The sequence below is a fragment of the Castor canadensis genome, chromosome 9, assembly GCF_047511655.1.
Source record: "Castor canadensis chromosome 9, mCasCan1.hap1v2, whole genome shotgun sequence".
Lineage (NCBI taxonomy): Eukaryota > Metazoa > Chordata > Mammalia > Rodentia > Castoridae > Castor > Castor canadensis.
The window spans coordinates 52,662,198-52,681,498 of NC_133394.1; the positions used below are offsets into that span (position 1 = coordinate 52,662,198).

Consider the following 19,301-nt stretch of genomic DNA (forward strand, 5'->3'; position numbering starts at 1 on the left):
AAAAGAAGAAATAAAGGAAACCATAGAAACATTGTATAAACACCAAAGTGAAAGAGAGAACACAATGAATAAATGGATAAATGAACTCAGGACAAAAATAGACAACATTAAAGAGGAAAACTGCCAGGATATGGAAAACCTCAGAAAAAAGAATGAAACAGAACTGCAAAACAAAATGGAAGGCCAATCCAGCAGAATGGAACAAACAGAAGACAGAATCTCAGAACTTGAAGATGAAATGGTAACTAAAGGAAAAACCGAAGAACTATTAATTAAACAACTCAAGACCTGTGAAGAGAAAATGCAAGAACTCACTGACTCCATCAAAAGACCAAACTTGAGAATCATGGGCATCGAAGAAGGAGAAGAGGTGCAAGCGAAGGGAATGCGTAATCTATTCAACAAAATAATAATGGAAAAATTCCCAAATCTAGAGAAAGATATTCCCATACAGATGCAAGAGGCCTCCATGACACCAAACAGACCAGATCAAAATAGAACTACACCACAACATATCATCATTAAAACAACAAGTTCAGAAACTAAGGAAAGAATATTGAAGGCTGTAAGAGAGAAAAAACAAGTAACATACAAAGGTAAACCCATCAAAATCACAGCAGACTTCTCAACAGAAACATTAAAAGCAAGAAGAGCGTGGGGTGAGAACTTCCGGGCATTGAATAAAAATAACTTCAACCCCAGGATACTCTACAAAGCAAAGCTATAATTCAAAATAGACGGAGCAATAAAAGTCTTCCATGATAAGCAGAAACTAAAACAATATGTGACCACAAAGCCACCACTACAAAAGATTCTGCAAGGGATTCTGCACACAGAAAGTGAAACCCAACTTAACCATGAAAAGGCAGGCAGCTCCAAACCACAGGAAAAGAAAAAGCAAGACAGTAGAGAGTAACCTCAACTTAGGTACACACAATCAAACCTTCAAACAACTAAGACAATTAATGTCAGGAATCACCACATACCTATGAATACTAACGCTTAATGTTAATGGACTTAATTCACCCATCAAAAGGCACTGCTTGACGAAATGGATTAAAAAGGAAGATCCAACAACTTGTTGCTTACAGGAGACCCATCACACTGACAGAAATAAGCATAGGCTTAGGATGAAAGGCTGGAAGAAGATTTACCAAGCCAATGGCCCCCGAAAACAGGCAGGAGTAGCAATACTTATCTCTGACAAAGTAGACTTCAAACCTACATTGATCAAATGAGATAAAGAAGGACATTCCATACTAATAAAAGGGGAAATAGACCAAAAGGAAATAATAATCATCAATCTGTACGCACCCAATGTCAACGCACCCAATTTCATCAAACATACCCTGAAAGACCTAAAAGCATATATAAACGCCAACACAGTGGTTGTGGGAGACTTTAACACCCCATTATCATCAATAGATAGGTCATCCAAACAAAAACTCAATAAAGAAATCCAAGATCTAAAATATGCAATAGATCAAGTGGACCTAGTAGATGTCTACAGAACATTTCATCCAACCTCTACACAATATACATTCTTCTCAGCAGCCCATGGAACCTTCTCCAAAATAGATCATATCCTAGGGCACAAAGCAAGCCTCAGCAAATATAAGAAAATAGAAATAATACCGTGCATACTATCTGATCACAATGCAGTAAAAGTAGAACTCAACAACAAAAGTAAAGTCAAAAAACATGCAAACAGCTGGAAACTAAATAACTCATTACTTAATGAAGAATGGATCATCTATGAAATAAAAGAGGAAATTAAAAAGTTCCTGGAAGTCAATGAAAATAAAAACACAACCTACCGGAACCTATGGGACACAGCTAAGGCAGTCCTGAGAGGAAAGTTTATAGCCATGAGTGCATACATTAAAAAGATTGAAAGATCCCAAATCAATGACCTAATGATACATCTCAAACTCCTAGAAAAACAAGAACAAGCAAATCCCAAAACAAATAGAAGGAGAGGAATAATAAAAATAAGAGCTGAAATCAACGAAATAGAAACCAAAAAAACCATACAAAGAATTAATGAAACAAAAAGTTGGTTCTTTGAAAAAATAAACAAGATTGATAGACCCCTGGCAAACCTGACTAAAATGAGGAGAGAAAAAACCCAAATTAGTAGAATCAGGAATGCAAGAGGGGAGATAACAGCAAACACCATGGAAGTCTAGGAAATCATCAGAGACTACTTTGAGAACCTATATTCAAATAAATTTGAAAATTTTAAAGAAATGGACAGATTTCTAGATACATATGATCATCCAAAACTGAACCAAGAGGAAATTAATCACCTGAGTAGACCTATAACACAAAATGAAATTGAAGCAGCAATCAAGAGTCTCCACCAAAAGAAAAGTCCAGGACCTGATGGATTCTCTGCTGAATTCTATCAGACCTTTAAAGAAGAACTCATAACAACCCTCCTTAAACTGTTCCATGAAATAGAAAGGGAAGGAAAACTGCCAAACACATTTTATGAAGCCAGTATTACACTTATCCCAAAACCAGGCAAAGACACCTCCAAAAAAGGAGAACTATAGGCCAATCTCCTTAATGAACATTGATGCAAAAATCCTCAAGAAAATAATGGCAAACCGAATTCAGCAACACATCAAAAAGATTGTTCACCACAACCAAGTAGGCTTCATCCCAGGGATGCAGGGGTGGTTCAACATACGAAAATCAATAAACGTAATAAACCACATTAACAGAAGCAAAGACAAAAACAAAAACCACTTGATCATCTCAATAGATGCAGAAAAAGCCTTGGATAAGATCCAACATCATTTCATGATAAAAGCTGTAAGAAAACTAGGAATAGAAGGAAAGTTCAACAGTATAAAAGCTATATATGACAAACCTACAGCCAGCATTATACTTAATGGGGAAAAACTGAAACCATTCCCTCTAAAATCAGGAACCAGACAAGAATGCCCACTATCTCCACTCCTATTCAACATAGTACTGGAATTCCTAGCCAGAGCAATTAGGCAAGAAAAAGGAAAAAAGGAATACAAATAGGTAAAGAAACTATCAAAATATCCCTATTTGCAGACGACATGATCCTATACCTTAAAGACCCAAAAAACTCTACTCAGAAGCTTCTAGACATCATCAATAGCTATAGCAAGGTAGCAGGATATAAAATCAACATAGAAAAATCATTAGCATTTCTATACACTAACAATGAGCAAACTGAAAAAGAATGTATGAAAACAATTCCATTTACAATAGCCTCAAACAAAATCAAATACCTAGGTGTAAACCTAACAAAAGATGTGAAAGACCTCTACAAGGAAAACTATACACTTCTGAAGAAAGAGATTGAGGAAGACTATAGAAAGTGGAGAGATCTCCCATGCTCATGGATTGGTAGAATCAACATAGTAAAAATGTCGATACTCCCCAAAGTAATCTACATGTTCAATGCAATTCCCATCAAAATTCCAATGACATTCATTAGAGAGATTGAAAAATCTACTGTTAAATTTATATGGAAACACAAGAGGCCACGAATAGCCAAGGCAATACTCAGTCAAAAGAACAATGCTGGAGGTATCACAATACCTGACTTCAAACTATATTACAAAGCAATAACAATAAAAACAGCATAGTACTGGCACAAAAACAGACATGAAGACCAGTGGAACAGAATAGAGGACCCAGATATGAAGCCACACAACTATAACCAACTTGTCTTTGACAAAGGAGCTAAAAATATACGATGGAGAAATAGCAGCCTCTTCAGCAAAAACTGCTGGGAAAGCTGGTTAGCAGTCTGCAAAAAACTGAAACTAGATCCATGTATATCACCCTATACCAAGATTAACTCAAAATGGATCAAGGATCTTAATATCAGACCACAAACTCTAAAGTTGATACAGGAAAAAGTAGGAAATACTCTGGAGTTAGTAGGTATAGGTAAGAACTTTCTCAATGAAACCCCAGCAGCACAGCAACTAAGAGATAGCATAGATAAATGGGACCTCATAAAGCTAAAAAGCTTCTGTTCATCAAAAGAAATGGTCTCTAAACTGAAGAGAACACCCACAGAGTGGGAGAAAATATTTGCCAACTATACATCAGACAAAGGACTGATAACCAGAATATATAAGGAACTTAAAAACTAAATTCTCCCAAAACTAATGAACCAATAAAGAAATGGGCAAGTGAACTAAACAGAACTTTCTCAAAAGAAGAAATTCAAATGGCCAAAAAACACATGAAAAAATGCTCACCATCTCTAGCAATAAAGGAAATGCAAATTAAAACCACGCTAAGATTCCACTTCACCCCTGTTAGAATAGCCATCATCAGCAACACCACCAACAACAGGTGTTGGTGAGGATGCGGGACAAAGGGAACCCTCTTACACTGTTGGGGGGAATGTAGACTAGTACAACCACTCTGGAATATCTATACACAATGGAATTTTATGCAGCCATGAAGAAGAACAAAATGTTATCTTTCGCTGGTAAATGGATGGAATTGGAGAACATCATTCTGAGTGAGGTTAGCCTGGCCCAAAAGACCAAAAATCGTATGTTCTCCCTCATATGTGGACATTAGATCAAGGGCAAACACAACAATGGGATTGGACTATGAGCACATGATAAAAGCGAGAGCACACAAGGGAGGGGTGAGGATAGGTAAGACACCTAAAAAATTAGCTAACATTTGTTGCCCTTAACACAGAGAAACTAAAGCAGATATCTTAAAAGCAATTGAGGTCAATAGTAAAAGGGGACCAGGAACTAGAGAAAAGGTTAGATCAAAAAGAATTAACCTAGAAGGTAACACCCACACACAGTAAATCAATGTGAGTCAATGCCCTGTATAGCTATCCTTATCTCAACCAGCAAAAACCCTTGTTCCTTCCTATTATTGCTTATACTCTCTCTACAACAAAATTAGAAATAAGGGAAAAATAGTTTCTGCTGGGTATTGAGGGGGTGGGGGGGAGAAGGAGCGGGTGGACTGGTTGGTAAGGGAGAGTGTGGGGGCAGGGGGGAGAAATGATCCAAGCCTTGTATGCACATATGAATAATAAAAGAAAAAAATTAACACAATCTGGGTTCTACAAGTATCTGACTTCTAGGCCTTCCTAGCCAAGCTGTCCCACCGGTGAACCCGCCATGACATCAGTACACCTCGCCCTCCACTCATCAAATGTGGAGTGAGGTGCCAATGGTCAAACATGAACACAATGAGCTGCTCCCCATAACTCTCCCCAGCCCTCTAGAGACATGATCTGGCTAGGAAAAAGACTGGAATTTCTCGAAAGTCGGTTGTGGGTAATAGCGGAGCATTCTAGTAGACCCTGGCTCCCATTTCTGAAGAGGGGCACTAAGATGACTTTCTTCAACTCTTTGTAAAGCACCAGGATGAACACCCCACCCAGCCTTGGAGAACGATGGACTTGCTCCCTTGAAAAAGGAAGGTTTTGCTGGTTTATGTCTTGTCAGCAACTTTGTGCCTTCCCATGCAATCTACTTTGTGTCACTGTAGACCTATTTTATTTGCATTTTCTTGTAATTATGTAAATGAATTATGTAATACACTCTCCTTTTTGTCTGACTTCTCTCATTCAGACACTTATTTTGAGATTCCCCCATTTGTTGCATGTAACCGTAGTTTAGTTCTTCATTGCTGAGCATTCCAGTGCATGGAAATACCACAATTTATGTGTTCACCTGTTTGTAGACATTAAGATTAATTTCAGTTTAGGGCTAATACAAATAAAGCTGTTACAAACATTTGTGCATGAGTCTTTGTACGGACATATGTCTTTGTTCCTCTTGGAAATTTAAGTTGTTTAGGAGAAAACTTTTGTGATCTCAACTTTAAAGTTTTTGGGTTTTTCATTTAAGTTTATTTTCCATTTTAAATTTTATGTCTAAGGTAGGGATTAAGGTTCATTATTATTTTTTGCATGTGGGTATGCAATTGTTCCAGTACTACTTATTGAAAAAAACAAGAAAAATCTGTTTACATCTTTGCCAATAGTCAATTAAAGATATATATTTCTGTAATGTTAATCTATTTCCTTGGTATTTTTATCTCTTTTGAGGGCAATATTATACTGGTTTGATTTTTGTAGTTTCATAGTAGTTTTCAGAACAAATATCAATCCTCCCACTACATGACATGAGAAAAATCTCAACCTATAAACAAATCTTGAAAACCAACCCAAACAGGGGTTTTCTCAGGAGGTAATAAAATATCACCTGTTACACACATGCATGTACACACATACATGTACACACACACACACACTCTTAAACAAATCCCCAGTTCTGTTTACTGAACTCATCCTCAACTCCTAGGTGATGCAGTGATTTCTGACAGCTCCTTGGGATGCTGAATTATGTGTGCTTCTGAATATGAGCTTCAGATTCTCCCACCATGGCAGAGACTTACCATGCTCTGTCATCTCCGTCTCCTCCACTCCTCTAGTCTAAAATGAGAGAGAGAACCCTGCCCCCTGATCCAAAGAGCTGCTCTTGACTCTTGTTAGTGTAGACAGGTCTCAGAACTGCCTGTGTAAGGCTGAAGGGCTCTGTCACACGTGGCTGCCCCCAAAACAGGTTTCACTGATGCCACTGAAATAAGCTCTGTCATGAGACCCTATCTTCATGAGGCTAGGATCACCTTTCCAGATCTGACCCAGCTCAATGACTTGAATTGCATAGAGTTTCTTTTTCTCTCATGTAACAGCTCAGAAGAGGACATAGAGTTCAGGATGGGTAGATGGTTCTGGTTTGTGGAGACAACCAGAACTAGGGTTCCCTTTATTTCTTGCCACTAACTCCAAAGGACTGTCCTCATCTGGATGGTTAATTTGACTTTAACATTGCCACAACTACATTCTAGCCTACAGAAATGTGAAGAACTCAATGAAGAAATCAACTTTTTTCTTTTTTTGATGGTACTGGTGTTTGAACTCAGGGCCTCATGCTTGTTAAGTATGTACTTTAATAAAGAGTCACTTCACCAGCAAGAACTCAGGATGACACATTTAAAGATGAGACAAAGAAGGTGCACATATCACATCCACACTCTTCTATGACCAACCCACAAACAACTGTAGAGGAGGCTGGGGCTGCAGTCCCTGGCAAGGAAGCTGCATATCAGCTGAAACTTGTAAGAATAAATGTTCTGGAAAATTAGCAGTCAGTCACAAATATTATATTCTAAAATCTAAATTTCTGATTTTTTAAATTTTATTACAATATAGTTTTGCATAATGGAAGTGGATTTGAGGAAAGAATGAAAGGAAAATAATTTCTTCTTTTAAAAAAATCATAATCCAAGTACTAACTTCAATATGATTTTGAGTCCCATTTCTAATTTTTTGAGACAGGATCTCACTATGTATCCCAGGATGGCCTTGAACAATCCTCCTGCCTCCCAAGTGCTGGGATTACAGGTATGTGTCACCATGCCTAATTCTACTTCTACTTATTTCCACTATTATTTTAGTGATTATCAGGTAACTTTTCTTTCTCAGTTCAATCTTGATAGAAAAAAGGGAAATATTTGTGATAGAATATGACATAACAGGCTTTCAATATTATGAAAAGGAGGGTACATTCCTTATGAGTATTTTGTCACATAAAAATTGGATTTCATTCACTGTGTGTGTGTGTGTGTGTGTGTGTGTGTGTCACTGGGGATCAAAGCAAGGGCCTTGCACATGCTAGACAAGTGCCCTACCACTGAGCTACATCCCCAGACTCTCAGTTATCTTCTCCTAAGTTACTGCTCTCCCTCCTTTTCCACATAGATTAATCAAGAAAATCAGTGCAACACTTAATGTTAATGGACTTAATTCACCCATCAAAAGACACCGTTTGACAAAATGGATTAAAAAAGAAGATCCAACAATTTGTTGCTTACAGAAGACTCATCTCACCGACAGAAATAAGCATATGCTTAGGATGAAAGGCTGGAAGAAGATTTACCAAGCCAATGGCCCCTGAAAACAAGCAGGAGTAGAAATACTTATCTCTGACAAAGTAGACTTCAAACCTACATTGATCAGACGAGATAAAGAAGGACATTCCATACTAATAAAAGGGGAAATAGACCAAAAGGAAATAATAATCATCAATCTGTACGCACCCAATGTCAACGCACCCAATTTCATCAAACATACCCTGAAAGACCTAAAAGCATATATAAACGCCAACACAGTGGTTGTGGGAGACTTTAACACTCCATTATCATCAATAGATAGGTCATCCAAACAAATACTCAATAAAGAAATTCAAGATCTAAAATATGCAATAGATCAAGTGGACCTAGTAGATGTCTACAGAACATTTCATCCAACCTCTACACAATATACATTCTTCTCAGCAGCCCATGGAACCTTCTCCAAAATAGATCATATCCTAAGGTACAAAGCAAGCCTCAGCAAATATAAGAAAATAGAAATAATACCATGCATACTATCTGACCACAATGCAGTAAAAGTAGAACTCAACAACAAAAGTAAAGACAAAAAACATGCAAACAGCTGGAAACTAAATAACTCATTACTTAATGAAGAATGGATCATCGATGCAATAAAAGAGGAAATTAAAAAGTTCCTAGAAGTCAATGAAAATGAAAACACAACCTACCGGAACCTATGGGACACAGCTAAGGCAGTCTTGAGAGGAAAGTTTATAGCCATGAGTGCATATATTAAAAAGATTGAAAGATCCCAAGTCAATGACCTAATGATACATCTCAAACTCCTAGAAAAACAAGAACAAGCAAATCCCAAAACAAATAGAAGGAGAGAAATAATAAAAATAAGAGCTGAAATCAACGAAATAGAAACAAAAAAAAACCATACAAAGAATTAATGAAACAAAAAGTTGGTTCTTTGAAAAAATAAACAAGATCGATAGACCCCTGGCAAACCTGACTAAAATGAGGAGAGAAAAAACCCAAATTAGTAGAATTAGGAATGCAAAAGGGGAGATAACAACAAACACCATGGAAGTCCAGGAAATCATCAGAGACTACTTTGAGAACCTATATTCAAATAAATTTGAAAATCTAAAAGAAATGGACAGATTTCTAGATACATATGATCATCCAAAACTGAACCAAGAGGAAATTAATCACCTGAGTAGACCTATAACACAAAATGAAATTGAAGCAGCAATCAAGAGTCTCCCCAAAAAGAAAAGTCCAGGACCTGATGGATTCTCTGCTGAATTCTATCAGACCTTTAAAGAAGAACTGATACCAACCCTCCTTAAACTGTTCCATGAAATAGAAAGGGAAGGAAAACTGCCAAACACATTTTATGAAGCCAGTATTACACTTATCCCAAAACCAGGCAAAGACACCTCCAAAAAGGAGAACTATAGGCCAATCTCCTTAATGAACATTGATGCAAAAATCCTCAACAAAATAATGGCAAACCGAATTCAGCAACACATCAAAAAGATTATTCACCACGACCAGGTAGGCTTCATCCCAGGGATGCAAGGGTGGTTCAACATACAAAAATCAATAAACGTAATAAACCACATTAACAGAAGCAAAGACAAAAACCACTTGATCATCTCAATAGATGATCCAACATCATTTCATGATAAAAGCTCTAAGAAAACTAAGAATAGAAGGAAAGTTCCTCAACATTATAAAAGCTATATATGACAAACCTACAGCCAGCATTATACTTAATGGAGAAAAATTAAAACCATTCCCTCTAAAATCAGGAACCAGACAAGGATGCCCACTATCTCCACTCCTATTCAACATAGTACTGGAATTCCTAGCCAGAGCAATTAGGCAAGAAGAAGGAATAAAAGGAATACAAATAGGTAAAGAAACTGTCAAAATATCCCTATTTGCAGACGACATGATCCTATACCTTAAAGACCCAAAAAACTCTACTCAGAAGCTTCTAGACATCATCAATAGCTATAGCAAGGTAGCAGGATATAAAATCAACATAGAAAATCATTAGCATTTCTATACACTAACAATGAGCAAACTGAAAAAGAATGTATGAAAACAATTCCATTTACAATAGCCTCAAACAAAATCAAATACCTAGGTGTAAACCTAACAAAAGATGTGAAAGACCTCTACAAGGAAAACTATACACTTCTGAAGAAAGAGATTGAGGAAGACTATAGAAAGTGGAGAGATCTCCCATGCTCATGGATTGGTAGAATCAACATAGTAAAAATGTCGATACTCCCCAAAGTAATCTACATGTTTAATGCAATTCCCATCAAAATTCCAATGACATTCATTAAAGAGATTGAAAAATCTACTGTTAAATTTATATGGAAACACAAGAGGCCACGAATAGCCAAGGCAATACTCAGTCAAAAGAACTATGCTGGAGGTATCACAATACCTGACTTCAAACTATATTACAGAGCAATAACAATAAAAACAGCATGGTACTGGCACAAAAACAGACATGAAGACCAGTGGAACAGAATAGAGGATCCAGATATGAAGCCACACAACTATGAGCAACTTATCTTTGACAAAGGAGCTAAAAATATACGATGGAGAAATAGCAGCCTCTTCAACAAAAACTGTTGGGAAAACTGGTTAGCAGTCTGCAAAAAACTGAAACTAGATCCATGTATATCACCCTATACCAAGATTAACTCAAAATGGATCAAGGATCTTAATATCAGACCACAAACTCTAAAGTTGATACAAGAAAGAGTAGGAAATACTCTGGAGTTAGTAGGTATAGGTAAGAACTTTCTCAATGAAACCCCAGCAGCACAGCAACTAAGAGATAGCATAGATAAATGGGACCTCATAAAACTAAAAAGCTTCTGTTCATCAAAAGAAATGGTCTCTAAACTGAAGAGAACACCCACAGAGTGGGAGAAAATATTTGCCAACAATACATCAGACAAAGGACTGATAACCAGAATATACAGGGAACTTAAAAAACTAAATTCTCCCAAAACTAATGAACCAATAAAGAAATGGGCAAGTGAACTAAACAGAACTTTCTCAAAAGAAGAAATTCAAATGGTCAGAAAACACATGAAAAAATGCTCACCATCTCTAGCAATAAAGGAAATGCAAATTAAAACCACACTAAGATTCCACCTCACCCCTGTTAGAATAGCCATCATCAGCAACACCACCAACAACAGGTGTTGGCGAGGATGCGGGGAAAAAGGAACCCTCTTACACTGTTGGTGGGAATGTAGACTAGTACAACCACTCTGGAAAAAAATTTGGAGGCTACTTAAAAACTGGACATCGATCTACCATTTGATCCTGCAATACCACTCTTGGGGATGTACCCAAAACACTGTTACTCCAGAGGCACCTGCACATCCATGTTTATTGCGGCACTATTCACAATAGCCAAGATATGGAAACAGCCAAGATGCCCCAGCACTGACGAATGGATTAAGAAAATGTGGTATCTATACACAATGGAATTTTATGCAGCCATGAAGAAGAACGAAATGTTATCATTCGCTGGTAAATGGATGGAATTGGAGAACATCATTCTGAGTGAGGTTAGCCTGGCCCAAAAGACCAAAAATCGTATGTTCTCCCTCATATGTGGACATTAGATCAAGGGCAAACACAACAAGGGGATTGGACTATGAGCACATGATAAAAGCGAGAGCACACAAGGGAGGGATGAGGATAGGTAAGACACCTAAAAAATTAGCTAGCAGTTGTTGCCCTTAACACAGAGAAACTAAAGCAGATACCTTAAAAGCAACTGAGGCCAATAGGAGAAGGGGACCAGGAACTAGAGAGAAGGTTAGATCAAAAAAATTAAGCTAGAAGGTAACACCCACGCACAGGAAATCAATGTGAGTCAATGCCCTGTATAGCTATCCTTATCTCAACCAGCAAAACCCCTTGTTCCTTCCTATTATTGCTTATACTCTCTCTACAACAAAATTAGAGATAAGGGCAAAATAGTTTCTGCTGGGTATTGAGGGGGGGGAGCGGGAGGGGGTGGAGTGGGTGGTAAGGGAGGGGGTGGGGGCAGGGGGGAGAAGTGGCCCAAGCCTTGTATGCACATATGAATAATAAAAGAAAAATGAAAAAAAAAAAAGAAAATCAGTGCAATGAAAGCATTGCATCTCACCTTATTCACTTCAACTGGAAAACCTCTCATCATTGGGAAAGTGATTGGAGTAGGAGGTGAGCTATGGGATACAGAACCAAGGAAGGCCAGGCAGCAGTCATGATTCAATTTCCCACCTATTTTTAAATTAGCTTATAAAATATTTACTGTTGCTCCACAAATCTTGACCATTACCAAGAAAACGTATACTTAAAGGATACATTTGTGAAATCTAAAGTCTAAGACTTTGAAAAAATAAATATCAATCATGTCAAACCCCAGTCCAAAACCCCTAGTGTTTCCTTTCTGCTAGGTATAAAAACTCAATTTGACAATGGCCTATGATCCTACTCCAACTGCCTCCCTCCCTGCTTTGTTTCTCAGCCCTCCTCTCCTACAACTTCCCCCTTCTTCCTTCTACCCACCCTCCCTGGCATCCTGCTCCTGAGACATTCCAGGCACCCTGATTCCTTTTGTGGCTTTCCTCCTCTGTCTGAATGCTCTATCCTCAGATGACATGTGTGGCCAAAGCTTCTTCAACTCTTTGTTCATGTAAGGTAGAAATCACATGGGAAGCAGGTGCCAACATGGAATTAGGCATACAAGAAGTTTATTGGGGGAGAGACTTGTATAGAATGGGAGAGAGGAGAGAAAGCCTTCACATCTGGCACAGATCTGACATCTGTTGAAAAGGAAGGAGCAGGCAGGAGGACAATGTAGGATGAGCTTCAGACTGCAGTGCAGCTCTAAGGAACCAACTCTCAGGAAGCGCCAAGAGAGTGCGAGAGCAGAGAGTTCCTTCTAGAGGGGTTCCTTGTAGGACAAAACTGTTCTGACTTTAATACCCCCTGCATGCTTGGTCATTGGCTGCTTGCTGTGAGAAAGCACGGCTTTGGGATGAATGTTGTTGAAGGTCCAAAGGAGCAGACACTGAAGGTTGTTAACCTCTCTTATTCCTCAGAGCAGGTTTTCTTTAACAGATATGTGGGTGGTGCACCTCATGGCCATAGAAAGCTTTACCCTAGTTATCCCAATGTAATGTTATCCCTCATCCTACTCAGTATTCCCACTCTACCTTAACCTGCTCTTTTATTTTGCTCCATAGCACTTTTTCATTTACTTCTTGATTACAATGAGAAGAATGTAGTACCCACAATTACTTTGAGGAAGCCAAGATTTAGTAAGCTTAGAAAATGCACCCTTTCTAGGATTCTCTGGGGTTTCATCTTAGGACTTTACTCATAAGACTTCAATTGTCACATACATGCTATTAATAATTATTATACTGATGTGGTAAAAACATTATTGAGCACTTACATGCCCAAATACTAGGTACTTTACCAGATTGGCTTATTGAAACCCTACAGCCTTTGAAGTTAGTATTATTATTTTTATAGATGAGGGTTCTGATATTTTCAGAAGATACACGGAGCTAGTAAGTGGCAGAACCAGAAGTCATGACTTGGTTTGGTTGCAGAGATTAATTTCTTGTCTGTCTGCCTGACTTCAAAATCTTCACCACTGATCGCCTTCTATTGTCATCAGTACAGAGCCCTCCACTAGCTTCACATGTATATATTTGGCAGGTGATTGGATATCTCCACTCAGATGTCCCACAGGTACTCTAAACAAACATAACCCAAACCAAACCCATCCTCTCCCTCTATTAGTTCCTGGTTCCCTACTCCCTTAAACAGGTTCACCATTCATCTACTAAATAACAGATTAAAAATCTGAGCATGGTTGTCCTTATTTTGCCACTCTCTCTCTGCTTTCTGCACCCAGTTTCACTCAACCCGCCTGATAAATCTCTTTCAAATTGTATGACTTTTCCACTGCACTTTCAATGTCTTTGCTTGGGCCATGATGTTTTCAAATCTGGATTATTGCCAACAGTGTCCTAACAGTGTCACCCAGCATTCCTGCCCCTTCTTCTGCTCTATTCTTTCACTAACTCCAAACTGATCTTTCTGGGGGAAAAAAAGAATCCATTTGATCTTTCTGGGGAAAAAAAAATCCCATTGTGTCTGTTTCTTCTTTTGTTGTTGTTTTTGTTTTGCTTAAAGTCTTACCCTGCCTCTCCAATGCCTTTGAGGGATCCCATGAGCTACCCTCATATACCCTGTCTGATCTCATTCCTCTGCTCACTCTTCTAGAAACCCATGTGAAAGCTGTACTGGACACCTAGCACCTCCGAGTGCTCTGTGTTCCTCATCCTCCTGAACTCATTCATTCTATGCTTACTGTTCTTCACTCTTTTCTGCCTAACCTACTCCTGTTCTCAGCCTGAGCCCAGTGCCATCTCTGGGAGCTCACTCTCACTTTCCAAGTCTGGGTTGTGTGTCTCTTCTTACATATTCCCATTGCAACCTATGTCTCTTTATAGAATGTTAATAAACTGTACTGTAATTGCAGGTCTTAGGAGAGTAAAGGCTGACAAACTTTTTATATAAAGGGTCAGATAGTATATATTTTAGGTTTTGCAGACCTGTAGATCTCTGATACAACTACTCCACTCTGCATTAGATGCAAAAGCAATCGCAGAGAACATGACAATGAAAAGTATAGCTGTGTTCTAAGAAAATTTTATTCATGGACACTGAAATTTAAATTCATATAATTTTTATGTGCCACAAAATATTCTTCTTTTGATTTTTTCAATCATTTAAAAATGTAAATACCATGCTTAGCTTGAAGTCTCTATAAAAAAAAATAGGCCAGTGACCAGACTTTGCCTGTGAACTGTGATACACAAATTCTTAACAGTTAATAGTCAGGATAGTGTCTTAGCTGATTTTGTACCCATGGTGCTTAGTACAGTATCCAACTTACAGTATGTGTTTAATAAACACTTCCTGAATAAATAAAACTTGTCCAGATGGTAGTGAGTCACAGTGTGAGGATTCAACCTGAACTAAGTTGAGTTGGCACTGTGATGTCACATTTTCCTCTCTGTGCCTGGAGCTATAAGTGACACTGTAATATACTCAGAGAAAGATATTAAAAACATAACTCTAAACAACTTGATGTTGGGCACTAATGAACACTGCTCATTACTGTATCATTACTGTTATTGGTTACTATTCACCTACCCTTCCCATCACCCCCATTTGACTTGTTCTTATTTAGCACACTTCCAGTATTTAAAATAGTTCAAATTTGGTTATTTCAATTAAAAAATAAAGCTTTGAGCTGTTTTCAGCTTTGGAATCAGAAACCTCCAGACTTTTTAAGTTACATAAATGTTTAGAGCATTGTTTGCTCTTTCAAAGACTGTCAATTAGAAGGAACCCTAAGTATTATATATTAAAAAAAAAACCCTGTTCTTTTATATAGTCTTACACACTGTCTCTCTTACCTTTCCATTTAAAAGAACACAAAGACCCTAGAGCATATGGAACTGCAGCACATGGGTATTTCTTATGAACTCACCTTTCAATCAGGAGATGGTTACCTGGGAGATCAAGTTAATTACATATGGAAGTTAGAGTTTTGGCAGTAGGGCTGCTCAGATTAAGGAAAGCTGAGAATCCAGGGTAACCCTCATGTCTGTGAAGGCCAGCAACTCAACCACAGGATTAAGGTCAGGAGTAAGTCACGTGTGTGGTGGGCACTTGGGGCCAGAAAATGGAAGCAAGACTGAAACCAGGAGGTCACTTCATAAGAAAAGGCCTGTGATGACTTTGGAGCTATGACGTCAGTCAGTATTTTAGTTATTTGAGAGATTGAATATGAGGCAGTCATAGGAGGAAAAGGCAGAAATAATAGAGAATAGCAAATCAGAGCAGCATCAAAAGAAAATAAATAAATAGAGGTGAAGAAAAGCTTTGGAAATAGAATCAGAAAGCTTGACTGCCAACTAGCTATAAGACTAGCAGGCCATCTTTGTGTTCTGAATAAATCTCAGCTTACTAATCTATTAAACAATTAGATTGAGCACAGTCCTCACTGATATGGAGTTGAGTACTCACATCTCTACAATGTCTTAGAGCTTTAATTTTTAGGAATTCAAAGTTCTCTTAGAACCCAAACCTCAAGTTGTCCTGGTCTCAGACAAGTTTGGTACCTGAGCAAGGGGTGAGGAATTTAAAATTCAAATTTATCTAGTATGAAGAGGATGGAAGTATGCTACATACATACATGTAAAAACACATAGTGAAACCCACTACTGTTTGAAAGAGGCAAAGAAGAGGGAGAAGGGGAATGGTAATATATTGAAGGGGGGTGAACTTATTCAAGGTACATGTATCACAGTGAAATCCCTTTGCATTATTAATGTATGATGAATCAAAAATAAAATGAAAAATAAAAAAACCCAACCACCCCAGAAATACAGAAGTTTTACAGGGGCAACAAGCCACAGAGATCATCATATAGTGTGACTGCTTCCAACTGACTAATGGTGGTTCCTATGCTTGTCACAAGACAGAGTAACATAACTGTTACACAACAAATTCTTTCATTGTTATTATAAACTGTACTGCTCTAAAACAGGCCAGAGCTTCCTAAGCCTCCACAAAACATTTGCATCATATGTAGAATACAAGAAACATTAAAACAATGGTCTTTCAACCCTGACAAATGTTGAAGCTGAATATGGACAGAGCATCACACCTTAAAATAAAAGTGAGACTCCTAGGGATATATCTGAAGGGAATGTGACTCAGGTTATTATAAAAGCACCTGCACACCCATGTTTACTGCAGCACTATTTACAAGAGTCAGGCTATGGAAAGAACCAAGATACCCCACTACCAACGAATAGATCAAGAAAATGTGGCATTTTTACACAATGGTATTTTATTCAGCCACAAAGAATAATGAAATTTTGTCAATCTCAAGTAAATGGATGAAACTGGAGAACATCTTCTTAAGCGAAGCTAGCCATGCTCAGAAGGCCAAAAATCACATGTTCTCTCTTATATGTGGATTATAGACCTAAAAATGCAGTAATATTAGTGGACATGGGTCACACACTAAGGGGAGAATGTGCACGGGAGGAATAGGGAAAGGGAAGGAAACCTAAAACTTGAATGTGGTTGATGTGTGCACTGTACAGGGTGAATATAGTAATCTTAAACTGGCAGAGACCACTATGGGAAGGTGACCGGGAAGCAGGGAAAAGGTCTGGCAGAGATGAACCAATGTGGGTTGCAATACACATGTGCATGGAAGCAACTCTGGGATTCTGTTTAGCTGTATTTATCTCAAAGTAGCAAAAACACTATATCTTTCTTATTATCATTTATGTTTTCTCTTCAACAAAATTGGAGAACAAGAGAGCAAAACAGGTTCTTCCTGGAAGTGGGGTGGGGGGCAATGTATACACATGTGAGTAAATGTAAAAATGATAAAATAAAAAAAAGTTTCCACAATGAAAAAAAAAAGAGTGGGACAGGGACTGTAAATCTTCACTGTTGAAATGTTGTTACACTTTGGATACAAAATGTCCCTCCAAAAGGCACATATGTTGAAGCCTTGGTCCCCAGCTGGTAGATCCAGTCTTGACAGGTGCTTGGATTCATAATTTGATGATGGAGACATTCAAAGGCGAGGCCTAGTTGGGGGTCACTGGGGCATGTTCTTGGGTGCTATATCTTGTCCTGAGCCACTCTCTGTCTCCCTTTCTGCTGCTTGGCCACCAGGAGGTGAGGGGCTCTGCTTTGCCATGTCTTCCTGTTTTATGATGGTCAGCTTTATTGCAGGCTTATAGCAATGGAGCAAGCCAAACATGGGTTGAGACCGCTGAATCCATGAGCCAAAATCAATCATTCCTCCTTTAAATTGTTTCTACCAGGTATTTGCCACAGCAATGAAAAAGCTGTCTAACACAAATGACTTAAAATTCCTGCACAATTCATGTACCATTTCAGATATTGCAATGTTCCCATGTGAGTATTTTATCTAGGCAGTTCATCAGTAAAGGTATCTGTTAAGCTTTTATTTTCTGATAGCACAGAAGAAGGTACATTGTGAAAACAAAATTACCAGGCAGGTTTTATTTTGTAAATTTGAGTGGTGTGTTAGCAGCTATACCAAACCTAGGGTGGGCTGAAGGCCTTTTTCTTTAGCAATGGAGGATAGTGGTAAACTAGTCAGATGGTCCAGATTTAAGGGCACGATAGAGAGGTCAAATTCCAGGTGTTGCACAGATTGCCTTCTTTTCTCTCAGGACAGTGAGCCAAATGCTGGGTGCTTTCATATGTAAGAGATTCTTATTTAGGGGTGGAATTAACCATCCTATTTCACAGACAAGGATTATGTGACAAGGTGAAGAAGTAGATAGAATTCCACTAATCCCCGCTTCAATGGAGATACCTCTTTCCATACTTTTCAGCTGGGACATCTTTGTCCTCCTGTCTTACACGTTACCAGGCCGCCCTGGGCGTTCCTCTGCAATGCATTGAACGAATACGTCATCCTTCTGTGTGCACGTGCCAGATTCGCCTTTAAACTGTAATTTCCTCGAGGTCAAGAGTGTGTACCTTCCCGTATGGGCAGCGCAGTACCAGATATGCCAGTTTTTCAAATCATGTTTGAATGAATATCTGAACCTGCAACCTGCTGAATGGAAGAATGAATGAATCCTCCACACATGCTCTTCTTCCGGTCATTCTGATTTAGCAGCGAGGTTAGTCTTTGATACGTTGGAGGAGGCGGGGACGGGAAAAAGGAAAAGAAACAAGGCGGGGAGGGTGGGGAAGAACCGGGAAAAGGCGAAAACAGAAAGGAGGACACGCGTCTGATGATCGGAGCCTTTTGGGATGCCCGTCCCCGCCCCTCCCCGGCGGGCCCCGCCCCTCCCCGCTTCGCCCCGCCCCTCCCCGGCGGGCCCCGCCCCACCTCGGCCCCGCCTCGCCGCTGGGAGCCCGTGCGCGTGCGCCGGCGGGAGCGCGGCGGCTGGTCCAAGCTCCGGCGCTGGGGGCGCGCGGCCCGAGAGTGCTTGACGTGGCAGTTCCCAGCCCAGCTGCAACTCCCTGCACACCCGGCCGGGGCAAAGGCGCGGCGGGAGCAGCGGTCGCAGTGGGGGCTGGGTCACCGGGGCCACCTGCACCGGAGCGGAGCCGCGGGCTGTCGGAAGGCCGGCGGCGTGCGGAGCGGGACCAGGTAATGCCTCGCCCAGCGCGGACCCTCCGGGCGGGACGGCCCCCTCCCCACGCACGGCTGGAGGGGCTGCGTGCCAGGCCCTGGCGGCGGGGGC

At 39.4% G+C, this 19,301-nt stretch overlaps 1 protein-coding gene across 2 annotated transcripts in view; it reads left to right on the forward strand.

Annotated features, from left to right (window-relative positions):
* Positions 1 to 19,002: 19,002 nt before the first annotated feature.
* Positions 19,003 to 19,301, forward strand: part of Sec24d (SEC24 homolog D, COPII coat complex component) — an 87,022-nt gene continuing 86,723 nt past the window's right edge. Inside the window, exon 1 of one of the 2 annotated variants that reach the window (XM_020185463.2) lies at positions 19,003 to 19,207. The gene's annotated coding sequence lies outside the window, so the exon portion shown is untranslated. The remainder of the gene's footprint in view (positions 19,208 to 19,301) is intronic. The other variant, XM_020185464.2, reaches the window with a different exon arrangement.